The 22,250-nt window shown below is 48.8% G+C and overlaps 29 non-coding genes across 29 annotated transcripts; all 29 read right to left on the reverse strand.

Annotated features, from left to right (window-relative positions):
• Nucleotides 1-95: 95 nt before the first annotated feature.
• TRNAE-CUC (transfer RNA glutamic acid (anticodon CUC)) lies at nucleotides 96-167 on the reverse strand. The gene has a single exon. It is a non-coding gene; the product is annotated as a tRNA-Glu (tRNA).
• Nucleotides 168-280: 113 nt separating this feature from the next.
• Nucleotides 281-352, reverse strand: TRNAE-CUC (transfer RNA glutamic acid (anticodon CUC)). The gene has a single exon. It is a non-coding gene; the product is annotated as a tRNA-Glu (tRNA).
• A 753-nt stretch (nucleotides 353-1,105) lies between these two features.
• TRNAE-UUC (transfer RNA glutamic acid (anticodon UUC)) lies at nucleotides 1,106-1,177 on the reverse strand. Its single transcript has one exon. It is a non-coding gene; the product is annotated as a tRNA-Glu (tRNA).
• Nucleotides 1,178-1,660: 483 nt separating this feature from the next.
• TRNAE-CUC (transfer RNA glutamic acid (anticodon CUC)) lies at nucleotides 1,661-1,732 on the reverse strand. The gene has a single exon. It is a non-coding gene; the product is annotated as a tRNA-Glu (tRNA).
• Nucleotides 1,733-2,767: 1,035 nt separating this feature from the next.
• Nucleotides 2,768-2,839, reverse strand: TRNAK-CUU (transfer RNA lysine (anticodon CUU)). The gene has a single exon. It is a non-coding gene; the product is annotated as a tRNA-Lys (tRNA).
• A 298-nt stretch (nucleotides 2,840-3,137) lies between these two features.
• On the reverse strand, nucleotides 3,138-3,209 carry TRNAE-CUC (transfer RNA glutamic acid (anticodon CUC)). The gene has a single exon. It is a non-coding gene; the product is annotated as a tRNA-Glu (tRNA).
• Nucleotides 3,210-3,507: 298 nt separating this feature from the next.
• Nucleotides 3,508-3,579, reverse strand: TRNAA-CGC (transfer RNA alanine (anticodon CGC)). The gene has a single exon. It is a non-coding gene; the product is annotated as a tRNA-Ala (tRNA).
• A 666-nt stretch (nucleotides 3,580-4,245) lies between these two features.
• TRNAE-CUC (transfer RNA glutamic acid (anticodon CUC)) lies at nucleotides 4,246-4,317 on the reverse strand. Its single transcript has one exon. It is a non-coding gene; the product is annotated as a tRNA-Glu (tRNA).
• A 113-nt stretch (nucleotides 4,318-4,430) lies between these two features.
• TRNAE-CUC (transfer RNA glutamic acid (anticodon CUC)) lies at nucleotides 4,431-4,502 on the reverse strand. Its single transcript has one exon. It is a non-coding gene; the product is annotated as a tRNA-Glu (tRNA).
• Nucleotides 4,503-4,982: 480 nt separating this feature from the next.
• TRNAD-GUC (transfer RNA aspartic acid (anticodon GUC)) lies at nucleotides 4,983-5,054 on the reverse strand. The gene has a single exon. It is a non-coding gene; the product is annotated as a tRNA-Asp (tRNA).
• A 475-nt stretch (nucleotides 5,055-5,529) lies between these two features.
• TRNAE-CUC (transfer RNA glutamic acid (anticodon CUC)) lies at nucleotides 5,530-5,601 on the reverse strand. The gene has a single exon. It is a non-coding gene; the product is annotated as a tRNA-Glu (tRNA).
• A 668-nt stretch (nucleotides 5,602-6,269) lies between these two features.
• Nucleotides 6,270-6,341, reverse strand: TRNAE-CUC (transfer RNA glutamic acid (anticodon CUC)). The gene has a single exon. It is a non-coding gene; the product is annotated as a tRNA-Glu (tRNA).
• Nucleotides 6,342-11,473: 5,132 nt separating this feature from the next.
• TRNAE-CUC (transfer RNA glutamic acid (anticodon CUC)) lies at nucleotides 11,474-11,548 on the reverse strand. Its single transcript has one exon. It is a non-coding gene; the product is annotated as a tRNA-Glu (tRNA).
• A 2,412-nt stretch (nucleotides 11,549-13,960) lies between these two features.
• TRNAE-UUC (transfer RNA glutamic acid (anticodon UUC)) lies at nucleotides 13,961-14,032 on the reverse strand. The gene has a single exon. It is a non-coding gene; the product is annotated as a tRNA-Glu (tRNA).
• Nucleotides 14,033-14,699: 667 nt separating this feature from the next.
• Nucleotides 14,700-14,771, reverse strand: TRNAE-CUC (transfer RNA glutamic acid (anticodon CUC)). The gene has a single exon. It is a non-coding gene; the product is annotated as a tRNA-Glu (tRNA).
• Nucleotides 14,772-16,909: 2,138 nt separating this feature from the next.
• Nucleotides 16,910-16,981, reverse strand: TRNAE-CUC (transfer RNA glutamic acid (anticodon CUC)). The gene has a single exon. It is a non-coding gene; the product is annotated as a tRNA-Glu (tRNA).
• Nucleotides 16,982-17,280: 299 nt separating this feature from the next.
• TRNAE-CUC (transfer RNA glutamic acid (anticodon CUC)) lies at nucleotides 17,281-17,352 on the reverse strand. The gene has a single exon. It is a non-coding gene; the product is annotated as a tRNA-Glu (tRNA).
• A 110-nt stretch (nucleotides 17,353-17,462) lies between these two features.
• Nucleotides 17,463-17,534, reverse strand: TRNAE-CUC (transfer RNA glutamic acid (anticodon CUC)). The gene has a single exon. It is a non-coding gene; the product is annotated as a tRNA-Glu (tRNA).
• A 111-nt stretch (nucleotides 17,535-17,645) lies between these two features.
• On the reverse strand, nucleotides 17,646-17,717 carry TRNAE-CUC (transfer RNA glutamic acid (anticodon CUC)). The gene has a single exon. It is a non-coding gene; the product is annotated as a tRNA-Glu (tRNA).
• Nucleotides 17,718-18,385: 668 nt separating this feature from the next.
• Nucleotides 18,386-18,457, reverse strand: TRNAE-UUC (transfer RNA glutamic acid (anticodon UUC)). The gene has a single exon. It is a non-coding gene; the product is annotated as a tRNA-Glu (tRNA).
• Nucleotides 18,458-18,748: 291 nt separating this feature from the next.
• TRNAE-CUC (transfer RNA glutamic acid (anticodon CUC)) lies at nucleotides 18,749-18,820 on the reverse strand. Its single transcript has one exon. It is a non-coding gene; the product is annotated as a tRNA-Glu (tRNA).
• A 110-nt stretch (nucleotides 18,821-18,930) lies between these two features.
• TRNAE-CUC (transfer RNA glutamic acid (anticodon CUC)) lies at nucleotides 18,931-19,002 on the reverse strand. The gene has a single exon. It is a non-coding gene; the product is annotated as a tRNA-Glu (tRNA).
• Nucleotides 19,003-19,664: 662 nt separating this feature from the next.
• Nucleotides 19,665-19,736, reverse strand: TRNAE-UUC (transfer RNA glutamic acid (anticodon UUC)). The gene has a single exon. It is a non-coding gene; the product is annotated as a tRNA-Glu (tRNA).
• Nucleotides 19,737-20,036: 300 nt separating this feature from the next.
• TRNAE-UUC (transfer RNA glutamic acid (anticodon UUC)) lies at nucleotides 20,037-20,108 on the reverse strand. The gene has a single exon. It is a non-coding gene; the product is annotated as a tRNA-Glu (tRNA).
• A 113-nt stretch (nucleotides 20,109-20,221) lies between these two features.
• Nucleotides 20,222-20,293, reverse strand: TRNAE-CUC (transfer RNA glutamic acid (anticodon CUC)). Its single transcript has one exon. It is a non-coding gene; the product is annotated as a tRNA-Glu (tRNA).
• A 110-nt stretch (nucleotides 20,294-20,403) lies between these two features.
• TRNAE-CUC (transfer RNA glutamic acid (anticodon CUC)) lies at nucleotides 20,404-20,475 on the reverse strand. Its single transcript has one exon. It is a non-coding gene; the product is annotated as a tRNA-Glu (tRNA).
• Nucleotides 20,476-21,136: 661 nt separating this feature from the next.
• Nucleotides 21,137-21,208, reverse strand: TRNAE-CUC (transfer RNA glutamic acid (anticodon CUC)). Its single transcript has one exon. It is a non-coding gene; the product is annotated as a tRNA-Glu (tRNA).
• A 480-nt stretch (nucleotides 21,209-21,688) lies between these two features.
• Nucleotides 21,689-21,760, reverse strand: TRNAE-CUC (transfer RNA glutamic acid (anticodon CUC)). Its single transcript has one exon. It is a non-coding gene; the product is annotated as a tRNA-Glu (tRNA).
• Nucleotides 21,761-22,059: 299 nt separating this feature from the next.
• On the reverse strand, nucleotides 22,060-22,131 carry TRNAE-CUC (transfer RNA glutamic acid (anticodon CUC)). The gene has a single exon. It is a non-coding gene; the product is annotated as a tRNA-Glu (tRNA).
• Between the last annotated feature and the right edge of the window lie 119 nt (nucleotides 22,132-22,250).

Here is a 22,250-nt window from a genome sequence, read left to right on the forward strand (position 1 = left end):
CGATCGCTTAGCCATTTGGCCAACAGGGTAAAATTATTGAAGTTACATAGCGTGCGTAAATTGGAGACTTGATGACAGCAGATAAAAGAAAATACCTTCGACACCGGGAATTGAACCCGGGCCTCCTGGGTGAGAGCCAGGTATCCTAGCCACTAGACCATGCCGAAGAACGGAGAGCGACGGAGCGATCGCTTAGCGATTCGGCCAACAAGGTAAAAGTATTGAAGTTACATAGCGTGCGTAAGTTGGAGACTTGATGACAGCAGATAAAAGAAAATACCTTCGACACCGGGAATTGAACCCGGGCCTCCTGGGTGAGAGCCAGGTATCCTAGCCACTAGACCATGCCGAAGAACGGAGAGCGACGGAGCGATCGCTTAGCGATTCGGCCAACAAGGTAAAAGTATTGAAGTTACATAGCGTGCGCAAATTGGAGAATTGATGATTGCGGATAAAAGAAAATACTTCCGACACCGGGAATCGCCACCGGGCCTCCTGAGTGAGAGCCAGGTATCCTAGACACTAGACCATGCCGGAGAACGGAGAGGGACGGAGAGATCACTTAGCCATTCGGCCAACAGGGTAAAAGTATTGAAGTTACATAGCGTGCGCAAATGCCGGAGAACGGAAAAGGACGGAGCGATCGCTTAGCGATTCGGCCAACAAGGTAAAAGTATTGAAGTTACATAGCGTGCGCAAATTGCAGACTTGATGATAGCAGATAAAAGAAAATACTTCCGACACCGGGAATTGCAACCGGGCCTCCTGGGTGAGAGACAGGTATCCTGAACACTAGACCATGCAGGAGAACGGAGAGGGACGGAGCAATTGCTTAGCCATTCGGCCAACTGAGTAAAACTATTGAAGATACATAGCGTGCGCAAATTGAAGACTTGATGACAGCAGATAAAAGAAAATACCTCCGTACACTGGGAATCGAACCCGGGCCTCCTGAGTGAAAGCAAGGTATCCTAGCCACAAGACCACACCGAGAACCGAAAGGGACGGAGCGATCGCTTAGCCATTCAGCCAACAGGGTAAAACTATTCAAGTTACATAGCGTGCTCAAATTGGAGATTTGAAGACAGCAGATAAAATAAAATACTTCCGACACCGGGAATCAAACCCGAGCCTCCTGGGTGAAAGCCAGGTATCCTAGCCACTAGACCGTGCCGGAGAACGGAGAAGGACGGAGCGATCGCTTAGCGATTCGGCCAACAAGGTAAAAGTATTGAAGTTACATAGCGTGCGCGAATTGGAGACTTGATGATAGCAGATAAAAGAAAATACTTCCGACACCGGGAATTGCAACTGGGCCTCCTGGGTGAGAGCCAGGTATCCTAGCCACTAGACCGTGCCGCAGAACGGAAAGGGACGGAGCGCACATTTAGCCATTCGGCACACAGGGTAAAAGTATTGAAGTTACATAGCGCACGCAAATCGAAGACTTGATATTAGCAGATAAAAGAAAATACTTCCGTACACTAGGATTCGAGCCCGGGCCTCCTGGGTGAAAGCCAGGTATCCTAGCCACTAGACCACACCGAGAACAGAAAGGGACGGAGCGATCGCTTAGCCATTCACCCAACAGGGTAAAACTATTCAAGCTACATAGCGTGCGCAAATTGGAGATTTGAAGACAGCAGATAAAAGAAAATACTTCCGACACCGGGAATCAAGCCCGGGCCTCCTGGGTGAGAGCCAGGTATCCTAGCCACTAGACCATGCCGCAGAACGAAGAGAGACGGAGCGATCGCTTAGCCATTCGGCCAACAGGGTAAAATTATTGAAGTTACATAGCATGCGTAAATTTGAGACGATAATAGCAGATTAAAGAAAGTACTTCCGACATCGGGAATTGTACCCGGGCCTCCTGGGTGAGAGCCAGGTATTCAAGCGACTAGTCCATGCCGGAGAACGGAGAGGGAAGGAGCGATCGCTTAGCCATTCGGCCAACAGAGTAAAACTATTGAAAATACATACCGTGCGCAAATTGAAGACTTGATGTCAGCAGATAAAAGAAAATACTTCCGACACCGCAAATCGAACCCGGGCCTCCTGGGTGAGAGCCAGGTGTCCTAGCCCTTAGACCATGCCGCAGAACGGAGAGGGACGGAGCGCACGTTTAGCCATTCGGCACACAGGGTAAAAGTATTGAAGTTACATAGCGCACGCAAATCGAAGACTTGATGATAGCAGATAAAAGAAAATACTTCCGACACCGGGAATCGTACCCGGGCTTCCTGGGTGAGAGCCAGGTATCCTAGACACTAGACCATGCCGGAGAACGGAGAGGGACGGAGCGATCGCTTAGCCATTCGGCCAACAGGGTAAAACTATTGAAGTTACATACCGTGCGCAAATTGAAGACTTGATGTCAGCAGATAACAGAAAATACTTCCGACACCAGGAATCGTACCCGGGCTTCCACGGTGAGAGCCAGGTATCCTAGACACTAGACCATACCGGAGAACGGAGAGGGACGGAGCGATCGCTTAGCCATTCGGCCAACAGTGTAAAACTATTGAAGTTACATACCGCGCGCAAATTGGAGACTTGATGACAGCACACAAACGAAAATACTTCCGACACCGGGAATTGAACCCAGGCCTCGTGGGTGAGGGCCAGGTATACTAGCCACAAGACCACGCCGAGAACGGAAAGGAATGGAGCGATCGCTTAGCCATTTGGCCAACAGGGTAAAATTATTGAAGTTACATAGCGTGCGTAAATTGGAGACTTGATGACAGCAGATAAAAGAAAATGCCTTCGACACCGGGAATCGAACCCGGGCCTTCTGGGTAAGAGCCAGGTATCCTAGCCACTAGACCATGCCGAAGAACGGAGAGCGACGGAGCGATCGCTTAGCGATTCGGCCAACAAGGTAAAAGCATTGAAGTTACATAGCGTGCGCAAATTGGAGAATTGATGATTGCGGATAAAAGAAAATACTTCCGACACCGGGAATCGCCACCGGGCCTCCTGAGTGAGAGCCAGGTATCCTAGACACAAGACCATGCCGGAGAACGGAGAGGGACGGAGAGATCACTTAGCCATTCGGCCAACAGGGTGAAACAATTGAAGTTGCATACCATGCACAAATTGGAGACTTCATGACAGCAGATAAAATAAAATACCTTCGACACCGGGAATAGAACCCGGGCCTCCTGGGTGAGAGCCAGGTATCCTAGCCACTAGACCATGCCGAAGAGCGAAGAGGGACGGAGAGATTGCCTAGCCATTCGGCCAACAGGGTAAAAGTATTGAAGTTATATTGCGTACGCAAATTGGAGAGTTTAAGACAGCTGATAAAAGAAATTACTTCCGAATCCGGAAATCGCACTCGGGCCTCCTGGGTGCGAGCCAGGTATCCTAGCCTCTAGACCATGCCGGTGAACGGAAAAGGAAGGAGCGATCGCTTAGAGATTCGGCCAACAAGGTAAAATTATTGAAGTTACATAGCGTGCGCAAATTGGAGACTTGATGATAGCAGATAAAAGAAAATACTTCCGACACCGGAAATCGCACCCGGGCCTCCTGGGTGCGAGCCAGGTATCCTAGCCACTAGACCATGCCGGAGAACGGAAAAGGACGGAGCGATCGCTTAGCGATTCGGCCAACAAGGTAAAAGTATTGAAGTTACATAGCGTGCGAAAATGGGAGACTTAATAATAGCAGATAAAAGAAAATACTTCCGACACCGGGAATCGCAACCGGGCCTCCTGGGTGAGAGCCAGGAATCCTAGACACTAGACCAAGCCGGAGAACTGAGTGGGACGGAGAGATCGCTTAGCCATTCGGCCAACAGGGTAAAACTATTGAAGTTGCATACCGTGCGCAAATTGGAGACTTGATGACAGCAGATAAAATAAAATACTTCCGACACCGGGAATCGCAACCGGGCCTACTGGGTGAGAACCAGTATCCTAGACACTAGACCATGCCGGAGAACGGAGAGGGACGGAGAGATCGCTTCGCCATTCGGCCAACAGGGTAAAACTATTGAAGTTACATACCGCGCGCAAATTGGAGACTTGATTACAGCTCACAAAAGAAAATACTTCCGACACCGGGAATCGAACCCAGGCCTCGTGGGTGAGGGCCAGGTATACTAGCCACAAGACCACGCCGAGAACGGAAAGGAATGGAGCGATCGCTTAGCCATTTGGTCAACAGGGTAAAATTATTGAAGTTACATAGCGTGCGTAAATTGGAGACTTGATGACAGCAGATGAAAGAAAATACCTTCGACACCGGGAATCGAACCCGGGCCTCCTGGGTGAGAGCCAGGTATCCTAGCCACTAGACCATGCCGAAGAACGGAGAGCGACGGAGCGATCGCTTAGCGATTCGACCAACAAGGTAAAAGTATTGAAGTTACATAGCGTGCGCAAATTGGAGAATTGATAATAGCAGATAAAAGAAAGTACTTCCGCCACCGGGAATCGTACCCGGGCCTCCTGGGTGAGAGCCAGGTATTCAAGCCACTAAACCATGCCGGAGAACGGAGAGGGACGGAGCGATCGCTTAGCCATTCGGCCAACAGAGTAAAACTATTGAAAATACATACCGTGCGCAAATTGAAGACTTGATGTCAGCAGATGAAAAAAATACTTCCAACAACGCAAATCGAACCCAGGCCTCCTGGGTGAGGGCCAGGTATACTAGCCACTAGACCACGCCGAGAACGGAAAGGGATGGAGCGATCGCTTAGCCATTTGCCCTATAGGGTAAAATTATTAAAGTTACATAGCGTGCGTAAATTGGAGACTTGATATAGCAGATAAAAGAAAATACTTCCGACCCCGGGAATTGTACCCGGGCCTCCTGGGTGAGAGCCAGGTATCCAAGCAACTAGACCATGCCGGAGAACAGAGAGGGACGGAGCGATCGCTTAGCCATTCGGCCAACTGAGTAAAACTATTGAAGATACATAGCGTGCGCCAATTGGAGACTTGATGACAGCAGATAAAAGAAAATACTTCCGTCCCCGGGAATCGAACCCGGGCCTCCTGGGTGACAGCCAGGTATCCTAGCCACTAGACCATGCCGAAGAACGGGGAGGGACGGAGCGATTGCTTAGCCATTCGCCCAACAGGGTAAAAGTATTGAAGGTATATTGCGTGCGCAAATTGGAGCCTTGATGATAGCTGATAAAAGAAAATACTTCCGACACCGGAAGTCGCTCCCGGGCCTCTTGGGTGAGAGCCACGAATCCTAGACACTAGACCATGCCAGAGAACTGAGTGGGAAGGAGAGATCGCTTAGCCATTCGGCCAACAGGGTAAAACTATTGAAGTTGCATACCTTGCGCAAATTGGAGACTTGATGATAGTAGATAAAAGAAAATACTTCCGACACCGGGAATCGTACCCGGGCCTCCTGGGTGAGAGCCAGGTATCCGAGCCACTAGACCGTGCCGGAGAGGGGCGGAGCGATCGCTTAGTCATTCGGCCAAAAGGTAAATTTATTGAAGTTATATAGCGTGCGCTAATTGGAGACTTGATGACAGCCGATAAAATAAAATACCTTCGACACGGGGAATCGAACCCAGGCCTCCTGGGTGAGAGCCAGGTACCCTAGCCACTGGACTATGCCAAAGAACGGAGAGGGACGGAGCGATCGCTTAGCCATTCGGCCAACAGGGTAAAAGTATTGAAGTTATATTGCGTGCGCAAATTGAAGACTTGATGATAGCTGATAAAAGAAAATACTTCCGACACCGGAAATCGCACCCGGGTCTCCTGGGTGCGAGCCAGGTATCCTAGATACTAGACCATGCCAGAGAACAGAGAGGGAATGAGCGATCGCTTAGCGATTCGGCCAACAGGGTGAAAGTATTGAAGGTACATAGCGTGCTCGAATTGGAGACTTCATGATAGCAGATAAAAGAAAATACTTCCGACACCGGGAATCATACCCGGGCCTCCTGATGAGAGCCAGGTATCCTAGCCACTAGACCATGCCGGAGAACGGAGAGGGACGGAGCGATCGCTTAGCGATTCGGCCAACAGGGTGAAACTATTCAAGTTATATAGCATGGCAAATTGGAGACTTGATGATAGCAGATAAAAAAATACTTCCGACACCAGGAATCGGACGCGGGCCTCCTGGGTGAGAGCGCCATAGGTATCCTAGACACTAGACCATGCTGTAGAACGGAGAGGGACGGAGCGATCGCTTAGCCATTCGGCCAATAGGGTAAAACATTTGAAGTTACATACCATGCGCAAATTAGAGACTTGATGACAGCAGATAAAAGAAAATACTTCCGACACCGGGAATCAAACCCGGGCCTCCTAAGTGAGAGCCAGGTATCCTAGCCACTAGACCATACCGGAGAACGAAGAGAGACGGAGCGATCGTTTAGCCATTTGGCCAACAGGGTAAAATTATTGAAGTTACAGAGCGTGCGTAAATTGGAGACGATAATAGCAGATTAAAGAAAGTACTTCCGACACCGGGAGTCGTACCCGGGCCTCCTGGGTGAGAGCCAGGTATTCAAGCCACTAGACCATGCCGGAGAACGGAGAGCGACGGAGCGATCGCTTAGCGATTCGACCAACAAGGTAAAAGTATTGAAGTTACATAGCGTGCGCAAATTGGAGAATTGATAATAGCAGATAAAAGAAAGTACTTCCGACACAGGGAATCGTACCCGGGCCTCCTGGGTGAGAGCCAGGTATTCAAGCCACTAGACCATGCCGGAGAACGGAGAGGGACGGAGCGATCGCTTAGCCATTCGGCCAACAGAGTAAAACTATTGAAAATACATACCGTGCGCAAATTGAAGACGATGTCAGCAGATGAAAAAAATACTTCCAACACCGCAAATCGAACCCAGGCCTCCTGGGTGAGGGCCTGGTATACTAGCCACTAGACCACGCCGAGAACGGAAAGGGATGGAGCGATCGCTTAGCCATTTGCCCTATAGGGTAAAATTATTAAAGTTACATAGCGTGCGTAAATTGGAGACTTGATAATAGCAGATAAAAGAAAATACTTCCGACCCCGGGAATTGTACCCGGGCCTCCTGGGTGAGAGCCAGGTATCCAAGCAACTAGACCATGCCGGAGAACAGAGAGGGACGGAGCGATCGCTTAGCCATTCGGCCAACTGAGTAAAACTATTGAAGATACATAGCGTGCGCAAATTGGATACTTGATGACAGCAGATAAAAGAAAATACTTCCGTCCCCAGGAATCGAACCCGGGCCTCCTGGGTGAGAGCCAGGTATCCTAGCCACTAGACCATGCCGAAGAACGGGGAGGGACGGAGCGATTGCTTAGCCATTCGCCCAACAGGGTAAAAGTATTGAAGGTATATTGCGTGCGCAAATTGGAGCCTTGATGAGAGCTGATAAAAGAAAATACTTCCGACACCGGAAGTCGCTCCCGGGCCTCTTGGGTGAGAGCCACGAATCCTAGACACTAGACCTTGCCAGAGAACTGAGTGGGAAGGAGAGATCGCTTAGCCATTCGGCCAACAGGGTAAAACTATTGAAGTTGCATACCTTGCGCAAATTGGAGACTTGATGATAGTAGATAAAAGAAAATACTTTCGACACCGGGAATCGTACCCGGGCCTCCTGGGTGAAAGCCAGGTATCCGAGCCACTAGACCGTGCCGGAGAGGGGCGGAGCGATCGCTTAGTCATTCGGCCAAAAGGTAAATTTATTGAAGTTATATAGCGTGCGCTAATTGGAGACTTGATGACAGCCGATAAAATAAAATACCTTCCAGAAGGATCAAAATGTGGGCCAGTTGGTAATTCATTTTCTTCGTTCAGCGAACTGGGAGCGCAGAGAAAACACAAAGGACAAAGCGAGGAACCACACAACACGAGCGCTCAACTATCAACTGATTTATTTTCCACATCGGAAGGACATATATAAACACAAAATGCGCATGTCAAAAAAGATTATGACGAAATCAAGGGCAGCATGCGAAGCGTGTAATCAAGGCACTTGTCTAAGGGTTATCTAGGTAGCTGAATTCACAGTCAAGTAGTGAGAAGGAAGGATGACTTATACATTGGTCCGTATTCCTGGAAATGTGATAGGCTTCAGAAATTTCGCGCGTATTTTGATGAGGATGCCGGAACAGAACAATTGTATTCTCAAACAGAGGTTGGCACTTGCACGAAACGCAATGTGACGCTAAATGGGAGTAAGGTGTATTTTTCAACGAGCTTCTGTGTTCCCTGAGACGCACGTTCACACATCGGCCGGTCTGGCCAATGTACATACGTCCACAAGAAAGGGGTATCTTATATACTACTCCGGTGATGCACTTAACAAACTTAGTTACGTGCTTCTGGAGGCATCCTCTACCTTTAGATGCATTATGTGCCCTCCTGTGCACCATTGAACATATACTGGCCAATTTATTGGGTGCCGAGAAAACCACGCGCACACCGAACCGGTTTCCCACGTTTTTTAACCCATGGGCCATTTTATGAATGTAGGGGATTACTGCCGCGCGCTTCTTATTCTCTTCCTTGTTCTCTGAAGAAGTACATGTGCGTTTTTTATTATTTTTGGCCGTACGCAAGAGCTTTTCACAGACTGAGGCTATTACGTAGGAAGGGTATCCCGCACCTATCAGCCGTTCCAACTGTGCTACGAAACCACTTTGCAAGGTATGCAGGCAACATTTTCCGAGGGCTGAACGTAAGCATGACATTACGATTCCGCGTTTAACAAGCTTGGAATGTCCGGAAGAGTAGTCTAGAACGGGTTTTGCAGAACGAGGATTATATCGCCAGCAAAGGTGCTTATCACCAAAAAACAGGGAAAGGTCTAGGAACTGCAATTTGTTATCTTTTGGAAGCTCGGAGGTGAACCGGAGGCCCATGCCTTCCTTCTCGAAGCATGCCTTCATACTTTCAACGTCCACTGCTGAACACTTTTCGATGATAATCAGATAATCGTCAACATAACGGAATACTTTTGTGCCAGGTTGAAGTTTAGTGCTTAAGGCTGCATCCACCTTCCCAAGAAAAATTTGGCTTAAAACAGGGGCCACACTTGAACCTATACAAACACCTGATTTTTGCATGTACAGGTTCCCAAGCCATACAACGAAGGTGGACTTCAAATAGAACGTCAAAATTTCTAGAAAAGACTGAGTCGAAATTCCCGTGCTATTCCTGAACGATATCTCATCATTGTCTTCCACAATGCACTGTTCTACGCTGTTTAACCGTTGATCATGCGGCAAAGAATAATATAAGTCGACTACATCAAGACTAAAAGCTGTAACACCGGAGCATTCACATTTGTTGAGGTATTCAACCACGACACCAGAGTTTTTTGCGTGAAAAGGGTCATTTACGCGCAACGCAGAAAGATGTTCTTGCAGATACTGAGATACAACCAACTGCCACGTATCCCTTTCTGAAACAATCGCGCGCAGCGGCATTTCCGGTTTGTGTGTTTTAATGGAGTAAAAAAGTTCTAGCTCTACACCTTTCGCCTTTTCTACTGAAGAGCGAAGTTTTTCCAGGTTAAGCCTTTTAGCAGCGATATCGCTCTAGTCTTTACTTCCTTGCTTTTTACAGAGAGTGGTTTAAAATTTCTTTCTAAGGCTTCCTCAGCCTTCTTGAGAAAATCTAGTTCATTAATGATAACGAAGAACCCTTCTTTGTCAGAAATGAGTACCCTTAGCTGATTGTTCAAACAAAACTTAACAACTGGTTGAACGCGCAGTTTTCTACTCACATCGCTAACATTGCTCGAAACTGCTTGAACACATTCTGTTACACACCTATAACGCTCTTCCTCCTTGGCCAGCTTGGAGACAGTCCTTGCTGTGGCAATCTTTTCTTCAGGTCGAAGGGTAGGTTCCACGGAGAACTTCGGGCCTTTTTGCAGAACCTGCTGAATTTTTTCCGGCACAGACACATCACTTAGGTTCAAGAAACGTCCCTCACTTGAAGCTTGTTTTTTCCTGGCAGGTAGTTGTGGTCTGATCCAATTCCATGGATCACCATGATCACCCCAATTCCATGGATTCCATGGATCGCATGATCAACTGTTAAACAGCGTAGAACAGTGCATTGTGGAAGACAATGATGAGATATCGTTCAGGAATAGCACGGGAATTTCGACTCAGTCTTTTCTAGAAATTTTGACGTTCTATTTGAAGTCCACCTTCGTTGTATGGCTTGGGAACCTGTACATGCAAAAATCAGGTGTTTGTATAGGTTCAAGTGTGGCCCCTGTTTTAAGCCAAATTTTTCTTGGGAAGGTGGATGCAGCCTTAAGCACTAAACTTCAACCTGGCACAAAAGTATTCCGTTATGTTGACGATTATCTGATTATCATCGAAAAGTGTTCAGCAGTGGACGTTGAAAGTATGAAGGCATGCTTCGAGAAGGAAGGCATGGGCCTCCGGTTCACCTCCGAGCTTCCAAAAGATAACAAATTGCAGTTCCTAGACCTTTCCCTGTTTTTTGGTGATAAGCACCTTTGCTCGCGATATAATCCTCGTTCTGCAAAACCCGTTCTAGACTACTCTTCCGGACATTCCAAGCTTGTTAAACGCGGAATCGTAATGTCATGCTTACGTTCAGCCCTCGGAAAATGTTGCCTGCATACCTTGCAAAGTGGTTTCGTAGCACAGTTGGAACGGCTGATAGGTGCGGGATACCCTTCCTACGTAATAGCCTCAGTCTGTGAAAAGCTCCTGCGTACGGCCAAAAATAATAAAAAACGCACATGTACTTCTTCAGAGAACAAGGAAGAGAATAAGAAGCGCGCGGCAGTAATCCCCTACATTCATAAAATGGCCCATGGGTTAAAAAACGTGGGAAACCGGTTCGGTGTGCGCGTGGTTTTCTCGGCACCCAATAAATTGGCCAGTATATGTTCAATGGTGCACAGGAGGGCACATAATGCATCTAAAGGTAGAGGATGCCTCCAGAAGCACGTAACTAAGTTTGTTAAGTGCATCACCGGAGTAGTATATAAGATACCCCTTTCTTGTGGACGTATGTACATTGGCCAGACCGGCCGATGTGTGAACGTGCGTCTCAGGGAACACAGAAGCTCGTTGAAAAATACACCTTACTCCCATTTAGCGTCACATTGCGTTTCGTGCAAGTGCCAACCTCTGTTTGAGAATACAATTGTTCTGTTCCGGCATCCTCATCAAACTACGCGGGAAATTTCTGAAGCCTATCACATTTCCAGGAATACGGACCAATGTATAAGTCATCCTTCCTTCTCACTACTTGACTGTGAATTCAGCTACCTAGATAACCCTTAGACAAGTGCCTTGATTACACGCTTCGCATGCTGCCCTTGATTTCGTCATAATCTTTTTGACATGCGCATTTTGTGTTTATATATGTCCTTCCGATGTGGAAAATAAATCAGTTGATAGTTGAGCGCTCGTGTTGTGTGGTTCCTCGCTTCGTCGTTTGTGTTTTCTCTGCGCTCCCAGTTCGCTGAACGAAGAAAATAAAATACCTTCGACACGGGGAATCGAACCCAGGCCTCCTGGGTGAGAGCCAGGTATCCTAGCCACTGGACTATGCCACAGAACGGAGAGGGACGGAGCGATCGCTTAGCCATTCGGCCAACAGGGTAAAAGTATTGAAGTTATATTGCGTGCGCAAATTGAAGACCTGATGATAGCTGATAAAAGAAAATACTTCCGACACCGGAAATCGCACCCGGGCCTTCTGGGTGCGAGCCAGGTATCCTAGCTACTAGTTCATGCCAGAGAACAGAGAGGGAATGAGCGATCGCTCAGCGATTCGGCCAACAGGGTGAAAGTATTGAAGGTACATAGCGTGCTCGAATTGGAGACTTCATGATAGCAGATAAAAGAAAATACTTCCGACACCGGGAATTGTACCCGGGCCTCCTGATGAGAGCCAGGTATCCTAGCCACTAGACAATGCCGGAGAACGGAGAGGGACGGAGCGATCGCTTAGCGATTCGGCCAACAGGGTGAAACTATTCAAGTTATATAGCATGGCAAATTGGAGACTTGATGATAGCAGATAAAAAAATACTTCCGACACCGGGAATCGGACGCGGGCCTCCTGGGTGAGAGCGCCATTGGTATCCTAGACACTAGACCATGCTGTAGAACGGAGAGGGACGGAGCGATCGTTTAGCCATTCGGCCAACAGGGTAAAATTATTGAAGTTACATAGCGTGCGTAAATTGGAGACAATAATAGCAGATTAAAGAAAGTACTTCCGACACCGGGAGTCGTACCCGGGCCTCCTGGGTGAGAGCCAGGTATTCAAGCCACTAGACCATGCCGGAGAACGCAGAGGGACGGAGCGATCGCTTAGCCATTCGGCCAACAGAGTAAAACAATTGAAAATACATACCGTGCGCAAATTGAAGACTTGATGTCAGCAGATAAAAGAAAAAACTTCCGACACCGCAAATCGAACCCGGGCCTCCTGGGTGAGAGCCAGGTATCCTAGCCACTAGACCATGCCGCAGAACGTAGAGGGACGGAGCGCACGTTTAGCCATTCGGCACACAGGGTAAAAGTATTGAAGTTACATAGCGCACGCAAATCGAAGACTTGATGATAGCAGATAAAAGAAAATACTTCCGACACCGGGAATCGTACACGGGCTTCCTGGGTGAGAGCCAGGTATCCTAGACACTAGACCATGTCGGAGAACGGAGAGGGACGGAGAGATCGCTTAGCCATTCGGCCAACAGGGTAAAACTATTGAAGTTTTATACCGCGCGCAAATTGGGGACTTGATGACAGCACATAAAAGAAAATACTTCCGACACTGGGAATCGAACCCAGGCCTCCTGGGTGAGGGCCAGGTATACTAGCCACTAGACCACGCCGAGAACGGAAAGGGATGGAGCGATCGCTTAGCCATTTGCCCAACAGGGTAAAATTATTAAAGTTGCATAGCGTGCGTAAATTGGAGACTTGATAATAGCAGATAAAAGAAAATACTTCCGACCCCGGGAATCGTACCCGGGCCTCCTGGGTGAGAGCCAGGTATCCAAGCCACTTGACCACGCCGGAGAACAGAGAGGGACGGTGCGATCGCTTAGCCATTCGGCCAACTGAGTAAAACTATTGAAGATACATAGCGTGTGCAAATTGGAGACTTGATGACAGCAGATGAAAGAAAATACTTCCGTCACCGGGAATCGAATCCGAGCTACCTGGGCGAGAGCCAGGTATCCTAGCCACTAGACCATGCCGAAGAACGGGGAGGGACGGAGCGATTGCTTAGCCATTCGGCCAACAGGGTAAAAGTATTGAAGGTATATTGCGTGCGCAAATTGGAGCCTTGATGATAGCTGTTAAAAGAAAATACTTCCGACACCGGAAGTCGCACCCGGGCCTCCTGGGTGCGAGCCAGGTATCCTTGCCACTAGACCATGCTGGAGAACAGAAAAGGACGGAGCGATCGCTTAGCGATTCGGCCAACAAGGTAAAAGTATTGAAGTTACATAGCGTGCGCAAATGCCGGAGAACGGAAAAGGACGGAGCGATCGCTTAGCGATTTGGCCAACAAGGTAAAAGTATTGAAGTTACATAGCGTGCGCAAATTGGAGACTTGATGATAGCAGATAAAAGAAAATACTTCCGACACCGGGAATTGCAACCGGGCCTCCTGGGTGAGAGACAGGTATCCTGAACACTAGACCATGCTGGAGAACGGAGAGGGACGGAGCGATCGCTTAGCCATTCGGCCAACTGAGTAAAACTATTGAATATACATAGCGTGCGCAAATTGAAGACTTGATGACAGCAGATAAAAGAAAATACCTCCGTACACTGGGAATCGAACCCGGGCCTCCTGAGTGAAAGCCAGGTATCCTAGCCACTAGACCACACCGAGAACCGAAAGGGACGGAGCGATCGCTTAGCCATTCAGCCAACAGGGTAAAACTATTCAAGTTACATAGCGTGCGCAAATTGGAGATTTGAAGACAGCAGATAAAAGAAAATACTTCCGACACCGGGAATCAAACCCGGGCCTCCTGGGTGAAAGCCAGGTATCCTAGCCACAAGACCATGCCGGAGAACGGAGAAGGACGGAGCGATCGCTTAGCGATTCGGCCAACAAGGTAAAAGTATTGAAGTTACATAGCGTGCGCGAATTGGAGACTTGATGATAGCAGATAAAAGAAAATACTTCCGACACCGGGAATTGCAACTGGGCCTCCTGGGTGAGAGCCAGGTATCCTAGCCACTAGACCGTGCCGCAGAACGGAGAGGGACGGAGCGCACATTTAGCCATTCGGCACACAGGGTAAAAGTATTGAAGTTACATAGCGCACGCAAATCGAAGACTTGATATTAGCAAATAAAATAAAATACTTCCGACACCGGGAATCGCAACCGGGCCTACTGGGTGAGAACCAGTATCCTAGACACTAGACCATGCGGGAGAACGGAGAGGGACGGAGACATCGCTTAGCCATTCGGCCAACAGGGTAAAACTTTTGAAGTTACATACCGTACGCGAATTGGAGACTTGATGATAGCAGATAAAAGAAAATACTTCCGATACCGGGATTCAAGCCCGGGCCTCCTGGGTGAGAGCCAGGTATCCTAGCCACTAGACCATGCCGCAGAACGGAGAGGGACAGAGCGCACGTTTAGCCATTCGGCCAACAGGGTAAAACAATTGAAGTTACATACCATGCGCAAATTAGAGAATTGATGACAGCATATAAAAGAAAATACTTCCGACACTGGGAATCGAACCCGGGCCTCCTGGGTGAGAGCCAGGTATCCTAGCCACTAGACCATACCGGAGAACGAAGAGAGACGGAGCGATCGCTTAGCCATTCGGCCAACAGGGTAAAATTATTGAAGTTACATAGCGTACGTAAATTGGAGACGATAATAGCAGATTAAAGAAAGTACTTTCGACACCGGGAATCGTACCCGGGCCTCCTGGGTGAGAGCCAGGTATTCAAGCCACTAGTCCATGCCGGAGAACGGAGAGGGACGGAGCGATCGCTTAGCCATTCGGCACACAGAGTAAAACTATTGAAAATACATAGCGTGCGCAAATTGGAGACTTGATGACAGCAGATAAAAGAAAATACTTCCGTCACAGGGAATCGAACCCGGGCCTCCTAGGTGAGAGCCAGGTATCCTAGCCACTAGACCATGCCGCAGAACGGAGAGGGACGGAGCGCACGTTTAGCCATTCCGCACACAGGGTAAAAGTATTGAAGGTACATAGCGCACGCAAATCGAAGACTTGATGATAGCAGATAAAAGAAAATACTTCCGACACCGGAAGTCGCTCCCGGGCCTCCTGGGTGCGAGCCAGGTATCCTAGCCACTAGACCATGCCGGAGAACGGAAAAGAACGGAGCGATCGCTTAGCGATTCGGCCAACAAGGTAAAAGTATTGAAGTTACATAGCGTGCGCAAATTGGAGACTTGATGATAGCAGAAAAAATAAAATACTTCCGACACCGGGAATTGCAACCGGGCCTCCTGGGTGAGAGCCACGTATCCTAGCCCCTAGACCATGCCGGAGAACGGAGAGGGACGGAGCGATCACTTCGCCATTTGGCCAACAGGGTAAAAGTATTGAAGTTACATAGCGTGCGTAAATTGGATACTTGATAATAGCAGATAAAAAATACTTCCGACACCGGGAATCGTATCCGGGCCTCCTGGGTGAGAGCCAGGTGTCCAAGCCACTAGACCATGCCAGAGAACAGAGAGGGACGGAGCGATCGCTTAGCCATTCGGCCAACAGGGTGAAACTATTGAAGTTACATACCGTGCGCAAATTGGAGACTTGATGACAGCAGATAAAAGAATACTTCCGACACCAAGAATCGAACCAGGGTCTCCTGGGTGAGAGCCAGATATCGTAGCCACTAGACCACGCCGGAGAACGGAGAGGGACGGAGCGATCGCTTAGATATTCGGCCGACAGGGTAAAAGTATTGAAGTTACAAAGCATGCGCAAATTGGAGGCTTGAAGACAGCAGATAAAAGAAAATACTTCCGACACCGCGAATCGAATCCAGGCCTCCTGGGTGAGAGCTAGGTATCCTAGCCCCTAGACCATGCCGGAGAACGGAGAGGGACTGAGCGATCGCTTTGCCATTCGGCCAACAGGGTAAAAGTATTGAAGTTATATTGTATGCGCAAATTGGAGACTTGATGATAGCAGGTAAAAAAATACTTCCGACACCGGGAATCGCACGCGGGCCTCCTGGGTGAGAGCCAGGTATCCAAGCTACTAGACCATGCCGAAGAACGGAGAGGGACAGAGCGATCGCTTAGCCATTCGGCCAACAGCGTAAAAGTATTGAAGTTATATAGCATGCGCAAATTGGAGACTCTATGATAGCAGATGAAAAAATACTTCCGACACCGGGAATCGGACGCGGGCCTCCTGGGTGAGAGCGCCATAGGTATCCTAGACACTAGATCATGCTGTAGAACGGAGAGGGACGGAGCGATCGCTTAGCCATTCGGCCAACAGGGTAAAACTATTGAAGTTACATAGCGTGCGCAAATTGGAGACTTGATCACAGCAGATAAAAGAAAATACTTCCGACACCGGGAATCGAACCCGGGCCTCCTTGGTGAGAGCCAGATATCCTAGCCACTAGACCACGCCCGAGAACGCAAAGGGACGGAGCGATCGCTTAGCCATTTGACCAACACGGTAAAACTATTTAAGTTACATAACATGCGCAAATTGGAGACTTGATGATAGCATATAAAAGAAAATACCTCCGACACCGGGAATCGCAACCGGGCCTCCTGGGTGAGAGCCAGGTATCCTAGACACTAGACCATGCCGGAGAACGGAGAGTAACGGAAAGATCGCTTAGCCAGTCGGGCAACAGGGTAAAAGTATTGAAGTTACATAGCGTGCGCAAATTGGAGACTTGATAATAGCAGATAAAAAATACTTCCGACACCGGGAATCGTACCCGGGCCTCCTGGGTGAGAGCCAGGTATCCAAGCCACTAGACCATGCCAGAGAACAGAGAGGGACGGAGCGATCGCTTAGCCATTCGGCTAACAGGGTGAAACTATTCAAGTTATATAGCATGGCAAATTGGAGACTTGATGATAGCAGATAAAAAAATACTTCCGACACCGGGAATCGGACGCGGGCCTCCTGATTGAGAGCGCCAGAGGTATCCTAGACACTAGACCATGCCGGAGAACGGAGAAGGACGGAGCGATCGCTTAGCGATTCGGCCAACAGGGTAAAAGTATTGAAGTTACATAGCGTGCGCAAATTGGAGACTTGATGATAGCAGATAAAAGAAAATACTTCCGACACTGGGAATCGAACCCGGGCCTTCTGGGTGAGAGCCAGGTATCCTAGCCACTAGACCATGCCGGAGAACGGAGAGGGACGGAGCGATCACTTAGCCATTTGGCCAACAGGGTAAAAGTATTGAAGTTACATAGCGTGCGTAAATTGGATACTTGATAATAGCAGATAAAAAATACTTCCGACACCGGGAATCGTACCCGGGCCTCCTGGGTGAGAGCCAGGTGTCCAAGCCACTAGACCATGCCAGAGAACGGAGAGGGACGGAGCGATCGCTTAGCCATTCGGCCAACAGGGTGAAACTATTCAAGTTACATACCGTGCGCAAATTGGAGACTTGATGACAGCAGATAAAAGAATACTTCCGACACCAAGAATCGAACCAGGGTCTCCTGGGTGAGAGCCAGATATCCTAGCCACTAGACCACGCCGGAGAACGGAGAGGGATGGAGCGATCGCTTAGATATTCGGCCAACAGGGTAAAAGTATTGAAGTTACAAAGCATGCGCAAATTGGAGGCTTGAAGACAGCAGATAAAAGAAAATACTTCCGACACCGGGAATCGAATCCAGGCCTCCTGGGTGAGAGCTAGGTATCCTAGCCACTAGACCATGCCAGAGAACGGAGAGGGACTGAGCGATCGCTTTGCCATTCGGCCAACAGGGTAAAAGTATTGAAGTTATATTGTATGCGCAAATTGGAGACTTGATGATAGCAGGTAAAAAAATACTTCCGACACCGGGAATCGCACGCGGGCCTCCTGGGTGAGAGCCAGGTATCCAAGCCACTAGACCATGCCGGAGAACGGAGAGGGACAGAGCGATCGCTTAGCCATTCGGCCAACAGCGTAAGAGTATTGAAGTTATATAGCATGCGCAAATTGGAGACTTGATGATAGCAGATGAAAAAATACTTCCGACACCGGGAATCAGACGCGGGCCTCCTGGGTGAGAGCGCCATAGGTAGCCTAGACACTAGATCATGCTGTAGAACGGAGAGGGACGGAGCGATCGCTTAGCCATTCGGCCAACAGGGTAAAACTATTGAAGTTACATAGCGTCCGCAAATTGGAGACTTGATGACAGCAGATAAAAGAAAATACTTCCGACACCGGGAATCGAACCCGGGCCTCCTGGGTGAAAGCCAGGTATTCTAGCCACTAGACCATGCCGCAGAACGGAGAAGGACGGAGCGATCACTTAGCCATTTGGCCAACAGGGTAAAAGTATTGAAGTTACATAGCGTGCGTAAATTGGATACTTGATAATAGCAGATACAAAAAACTGCCGACACCGGGAATCGAATCCAGGCCTCCTGGGTGAGAGCTAGGTATCCTAGCCACTAGACCATGCCGGAGAACGGAGAGGGACGGAGCGATCGCTTAGCCATTTGGCCAACAGGGTAAAAGTATTGAAGTTACATAGCGTGCGTAAATTGGATACTTGATAATAGCAGATAAAAATACTTCCGACACCGGGAATCGTACCCGGGCCTCCTGGGTGAGAGCCAGGTGTCCAAGCCACTAGACCATGCCAGAGAACGTAGAGGGACGGAGCGATCGCTTAGCCATTCGGCCAACAGGGTAAAAGTATTGAAGTTACATAGCGTGCGTAAATTGGATACTTGATAATAGCAGATAAAAAATACTTCCGACACCGGGAATCGAATCCAGGCCTCCTGGGTGAGAGCTAGGTATCCTAGCCACTAGACCATGCCGGAGAACGGAGAGGGACTGAGCGATCGCTTAGCCATTCGGCCAACAGGGTAAAAGTATTGAAGTTATATAGTATGCGCAAATTGGAGACTTGATGATAGCAGATAAAAAAATACTTCCGATACCGGGAATCGCACGCGGGCCTCCTGGGTGAGAGCCAGGTATCCAAGCCACTACACCATGCCGGAGAACGGAGAGGGACAGAGCGATCGCTTAGCCATTCGGCCAACAGGGTAAAAGTATTGAAGTTATATAGCATGCGCAAACTGGAGACTTGATGATAGCAGAGGAAAAAATACTTCCGATACCGGGAATCGCACGCGGGCCTCCTGGGTGAGAGCCAGGTATCCAAGCCACTACACCATGCCGGAGAACGGAGAGGGACAGAGCGATCGCTTAGCCATTATGCCAACAGGGTAAAAGTATTGAAGTTATATAGCATGCGCAAATTGGAGACTTGATGATAGCAGATGAAAAAATACTTCCGACACCGGGAATCGAACCCGGGCCTCCTGGGTGAAATCCAGGTATCCTAGACACTAGACCATGCTGTAGAACGGAGAGGGACGGAGCGATCACTTAGCCATTCGGCCAACAGGGTAAAACTATTGAAGTTACATAGCGTGCGCAAATTGGAGACTTGATGACAGCAGATAAAAGAAAATATTTCCGACACCGGGAATCGAACCCGGGCCTCCTGGGTGAAAGCCAGGTATCCTAGCCACTAGACCATGCCGGAGAACAGAGAGGGACGGAGCGATCGCTTAGCGATTCGGCCAACAGGGTAAAAGTATTGAAGTTACATAGCGTGCGCAAATTGGAAACTTGATGATAGCAGATAAAAAAATACTTCCTATACCGGGAATCGCACGCGGGCCTCCTGGGTGAGAGCGCCATAGGTATCCTAGACACTAGACCATGCTGTAGAACGGAGAGGGACGGAGCGATCGCTTAGCCATACGGCCAATAGGGTAAAACTATTAAAGTTACATAGCGTGCGCAAATTAGAGACTTGGTAACAGCAGATAAAAGAAAATATTTCCGACACCGGGAATCGAACCCGGGCCTCCTGGGTGAAAGCCAAGTATCCTAGCCACTAGACCATGCCGGAGAACGAAGAGGGACGCAGCGATCGCTTAGCGATTCGGCCAACAGGGTAAAAGTATTGAAGTTACATAGCGTGCGCAAATTGGAGACTTGATGATAGCAGATAAAAGAAAATACTTCCGACACCGGGAATCGAACCCGGGCCTCCTTGGTGAGAGCCAGGTATCCTAGCCACAAGACCATGCCGGAGAAAGGAGAGGGACGGAGCGATCGCTTAGCCATTTGGCCAACAGGGTAAAAGTATTGAAGTTACATACCGTGCGTAAATTGGATACTTGATAATAGCAGATAAAAAATACTTCCGACACCGGGAATCGTACCCGGGCCTCCTGGGTGAGAGCCAGGTATCCAAGCCACTAGACCATGCCAGAGAACGGAGAGGGACGGAGCGATCGCTTAGCCATTCGGCCAACAGGGTGAAACTATTCAAGTTACATACCGTGCGCAAATTGGAGACTTGATGACAGCAGATAAAAAATACTTCCGACACCAAGAATCGAACCAGGGTCTCCTGGGTGAGAGCCAGATATACTAGCCACTAGACCACGCCGGAGAACAGAGAAGGACGGAGCGATCGCTTAGATATTCGGCCAACAGGGTAAAAGTATTGAAGTTACAAAGCATGCGCAAATTGGAGGCTTGAAGACAGCAAATAAAAGAAAATACTTCCGACACCGGGAATCGAATCCAGGCCTCCTGGGTGAGAGCTAGTTATCCTAGCCACTAGACCATGCCGGAGAACGGAGAGGGACTGAGCGATCGCTTAGCCATTCGGCCAACAGGGTAAAAGTATTGAAGTTATATCGTATGCGCAAATTGGAGACTTGATGATAGCAGATAAAATACTTCCGACACCGGGAATCGCACGCGGGCCTCCTGGGTGAGAGCGCCGTAGGTATCCTAGACACTAGACCATGCTGTAAATGGAGAGGGACGGAGCGATCGCTTAGCCATTCGGCCAACAGGGTAAAACTATTGAAGTTACATAGCGTGCGCAAATCGGAGACTTGATGACAGCAGATAAAAAAATACTTCTGACACCGGGAATTGAAACCGGGCCTCCTGGGTGAGAGCCAGGTATCCTAGCCACTAGACCATGCCGGAGAACGGAGAGGGCCGGAGCGATCGCTTAGCCATTCGACCAACAGGGTAAAAGTATTGCAGTTATACAGCGTGGGCAATTTGGAGACTTGATGATAGCAGATAAAAGAAAATACTTCCGACACCGCGAAACGAACCCGGGTCTCCTGGGTGAGAGCCAGATATCCTAGCCACTAGACCACGCCCGAGAACGCAAAGGGACGGAGCGATCGCTTAACCATTTGACCAACACGGTAAAACTATTGAAGTTACATACCATGCGCAAATTGGAGACTTGATGATAGCATATAAAAGAAAATACCTCCGACACCGGGAATCGCAACCGGGCCTCCTGGGTGAGAGCCAGGTATCCTAGACACTTGACCATGCCGGAGAACGGAGAGTAACGGAAAGATCGCTTAGCCAGTCGGGCAACAGGGTAAAAGTATTGAAGTTACATAGCGTGCGCAAATTGGAGACTTGATAATAGCAGATAAAAAATACTTCCGACACCGGGAATCGTACCCGGGCCTCCTGGGTGAGAGCCAGGTATCCAAGCCACTAGACCATGCCAGAGAACAGAGAGGGACGGAGCGATCGCTTAGCCATTCGGCTAACAGGGTGAAACTATTCAAGTTATATAGCATGGCAAATTGGAGACTTGATGATAGCAGATAAAAAAATACTTCCGACACCGGGAATCGGACGCGGGCCTCCTGATTGAGAGCGCCAGAGGTATCCTAAACACTAGACCATGCCGGAGAACGGAGAAGGACGGAGCGATCGCTTAGCGATTCGGCCAACAGGGTAAAAGTATTGAAGTTACATAGCGTGCGCAAATTGGAGACTTGATGATAGCAGATAAAAGAAAATACTTCCGACACCGGGAATCGAACCCGGGCCTTCGGGGTGAGAGCCAGGTATCCTAGCCACTAGACCATGCCGGAGAACGGAGAGGGACGGAGCGATCACTTAGCCATTTGGCCAACAGGGTAAAAGTATTGAAGTTACATAGCGTGCGTAAATTGGATACTTGATAATAGCAGATAAAAAATACTTCCGAAAC

This window comes from Rhipicephalus microplus, chromosome 3 (assembly GCF_043290135.1).
Source record: "Rhipicephalus microplus isolate Deutch F79 chromosome 3, USDA_Rmic, whole genome shotgun sequence".
In the NCBI taxonomy this organism is placed as follows: Eukaryota; Metazoa; Arthropoda; class Arachnida; order Ixodida; family Ixodidae; genus Rhipicephalus; species Rhipicephalus microplus.